The following is a 3635-nucleotide window of genomic DNA, read 5'->3' as shown; positions in this document are numbered from 1 at the left end:
TTGTTCTAATATAGTTTTTTTGGTTAAAAATCAATACATATCTTACCTTACCAAAAAAAAAAATTACAACCAAACAGTAATTATGCTGCAACAGTTTACAAGTTTCGATCCTTCTAAGAGGACAGCATGAGAGTTATTTTGAACATTAATTGCATTAATAAACAGATTGAACATAACTACATGGCTTGAATATCTACAAGACTTGTTAAAGCCAGAGAAAGAACCAAAGGATGAAGCTCTAGACACCCAAAACATTAACTCAAGAGTTTGGGAGAGATATCATGCCTTGCAAAATCGCCCTAACTGTTTGCCGTAATTCTTGATCACTGCACAAGGTATACAAAAGAAACTGATTCCTAGCCAATGAAACAAGAACTATGTCATCCAGAAAGTCTTTACGTAGCCAAAATAAAATGCAAAACAAGGCCATCTGAAGCTTCATATATATATATATATATATGAGGTATGGAAACTTCAAGCTTTTGACAAGGATCAGCATGCCAGAAAGTACATAAACAAATAGCAATAATCTGGTTTTATATATTCAAACGTGAAATGGCACTTCTAACGAGATACAACAAACAACAATGTGCCCTCCTCAAGAGATTCCCCACAAAGAACTTAGTAAGTAACTCCAACCATCAACTGCAGTTCTCTTATTTGATCAAATAGTTTTATGCCCATAACTTAAATTGATGGAGATCCACATACCAATCGTTACGAGAAGTAAGCCTACTAACATGCTGTCAGAAACAGTATGTTCCATTCAACATTGTATTCATGGAAGTCCCAAGTCACTGAGTAAACAAGCAACTGCAAAGAGGATTTTCGAGATACAACATTGATAGTGTTGAGAGTTCACTTTGTATCACTTTCTCGAAAAATCAAGGGATTTGGTTTGTGAAAGACTAGCAATAAGCCCCACAAGCAACATTGAGAAACCTTTACTGGATCCTTGAGATGAACTTACCACCGGTATCTTCGTGTTCTCTAATTCATGAGTTCCCAGCAGGATCATCTGTAAATAATAACCCAAAACATCATTGAACAATTAATTCCACCTTTATGGAACAATTAGTTCTGCCTTTTAGCAATGTAATCTGCCAAAGCCATCAATGGGGCTGCCTTTGCTATATCAAATCCGGATAGATATTCTCGAGCATCTTTGTTCAGTTTCTTGGCAAACTCCTGGATTTTCAGCGATTAGCTTTGGGTAGGTGAGTTTGTCGGTCAGCAAATCCTTGCAGCCGTTTTACCCAGTTCTTGAGAAGACTTGGTCACATCCAGAGAATATCATCCACCACCTGAAAATAACAACCCAATACACCTTGCGAAATTGCAACTTTTCAACTTCTTCATTCAACCCGCCTCCCATAATTGTCCCAAGAACAGCAGATGCTTCAAGCAAGGCGGCAGTTTTGTGGAGGTGAATAAACTCAAACTGCTCCAATCCTACATCAGTCATTCCTTCGGATCTTATATCCACCACCTGGCCAGCGACTACCCTTCTGGTCCAATCAATCTCGCCAATTCAAGATCGCTCCTAACTATCCTTTTGGGTGGAACCCCCTTCGTTTCTACCACAATGTGCTCAAATGCATATGCGAGTAGGGCGTCTCCAACCAAAACAACAACATCCTCACCAAAAACCTGAAAGATTAAGTTACACAACAGTAAGCTTCAAAGTGTAAGCTTTTATAAAACTTGCAAGTCACTCCTAATAAAGCAGAGTAAGTTTGCAAGAACTTCAGATTAGCTAACTAGCAGAAATTCAACTGGGCTAATTCCTCAATCTCACTTATTTTCACCATTCTAATTTCGCCTATGAAACTAATTTCATTAGCTGCTGTACTATAAGGAATGCACGTATCCAATGACTATCACTTCTACACAAATCAATTATCAAGATAGCAATGATTACATTAATCATATCTCGACATATACTTCTAACTAAAAGTTGCAGAAAAGCAGCCAACATGGACGGGAATAGTTAAGCCCTACCTCTGGGACAATACTTTGCAATAACGATGCAAATCTCCACTTCAATTTCGCCAAATATTAGCACAATTAATATCTACCTCGCATTTCAACCAAAAAAAAAAAAAAAAAAAAAAAAACCTACCTAGCATCATCATTACAAACAAGCGAGAAAATTAGCCATACAACCTTGTGGTTGGTGGGCTTCCCGCGGCGTAAGTCGTCATTGTCCATACAGGAAGGTCATCATGAATCAAAGACATGGCATGGATCATCTCGACGGCACAAGCCGAGGGCATGGCCATTGATTCCTGCCCTCCCACAAGCTCGCATGCCGCTATGCATAACCGGGCACACCCCGCTTTCCGCCAGAGAGCAACGAATATCTCGTGGCCTCGTGAATCTTCAGCGGCGGCCGGAGCAAGACCGAGGCATCGAGTGCTGTGTTCACACGATTCACCTTCTCGAGCATGTAGGCCTTGAGAAGGTGAAGGGTCTCTCCTCTTTATCCTCTGCGGTGGGCTCTTCTTCCTTGGTAAGGATTGCAGAGACCAAGAAGCGCGAGTTGGGAAAGGAATAAGAAATGGGTTCGGTGGTTCTTCGAGAAATCAAGGAAAGGCTGAATTTTTCAGGGGATGAAGCAAATTGGATCTGCTTGCTTGGTTAAAGATCGAACAGATGGTGGTCAAATTGATGCAGTTCATGCTTTCGATAGTAAAGAACAAAGAATCTGATCTTGGGTGTTGAGCCTTCAGTCTTGAATCTTGAGTGGGGTCACCGTTGAACTTCTTCTGATGCTTTGGTTACAAGGTCATTGGAGTCTAGGTTTATGGATGGATTCAGCAGTGAAAGCCCCTCAAACTCAATCAAAACTAACAGGACCTATCCTCCTAGTAAGTGGAATGGGGCAAGCCAAAACCTACTCCCAACGAGCTGCATCTCCAAGTCAAGCCCTGGAAGAAAGGAAATGAGAATACCGTCAACGCGAGAATTCCAGGTAAAAGGAGGATTGGCCTTTCAAGACACCGACCCAGCATTCATCAAGAGATATGTCATCTCAATCTCAAGTCAAAGCTTTATCCTTCTCCCGCTTGTTTGAGAACTACTCCTCTTTTATGGGGTATTGGAGAACGAAAAGGCCCTTTACCTTTGCTGACGACTGCCTTTTCGTTTAGTAGCAGAGAGTACAGAAAAGCTTGCTGCACGGACGAGAAACTCTCAGGGAGCCTGACTCGGAGTTGGTCTCGTCCATTACCATTAGTAGCGACAGGGATGGTAAACAGAGAGAGGGCAAAGAAGGAGATTAACAAGCAAGATTCAGGAGGACTCTGCAATGGGGTGGATGAATTGCAATCACCTTTCTTCCTCCACCATCGATGGCGAAAAGTGACCAAAACAGGAACTAGTGAGCTTAAGCTCACTGGGCAAAGGAGGTCTGTCTGTCTGGGCAGAGAGAAGAGGTACACTGCCGGACCGACCGACCGACCAACCACCGGACAACACCGATGAAACTGTGAGTTGGAGTGGCATTCAGACACTGGGAATCTATGCTGCAATATGAGGCCAGTGAATATTCTTAGGAAGAAATCGTTACTTGCCTTATGAGCACACGTGAACTGATCTGTTTTGACTCGAGATCTTGTCGGAGCACGGGTGCG

The 3635-nt window shown here is 42.1% G+C and overlaps 1 pseudogene; it reads right to left on the bottom strand.

Moving 5' to 3' along the window:
• Positions 1 to 978: 978 nt before the first annotated feature.
• Positions 979 to 2912, bottom strand: LOC120287515 (annotated as a pseudogene).
• Between the last annotated feature and the right edge of the window lie 723 nt (positions 2913 to 3635).

This window comes from Eucalyptus grandis, chromosome 8 (genome assembly GCF_016545825.1).
Source record: "Eucalyptus grandis isolate ANBG69807.140 chromosome 8, ASM1654582v1, whole genome shotgun sequence".
NCBI classification, from domain to species: Eukaryota; Viridiplantae; Streptophyta; class Magnoliopsida; order Myrtales; family Myrtaceae; genus Eucalyptus; species Eucalyptus grandis.
This window is presented reverse-complemented; position numbering and strand designations above follow the sequence as displayed.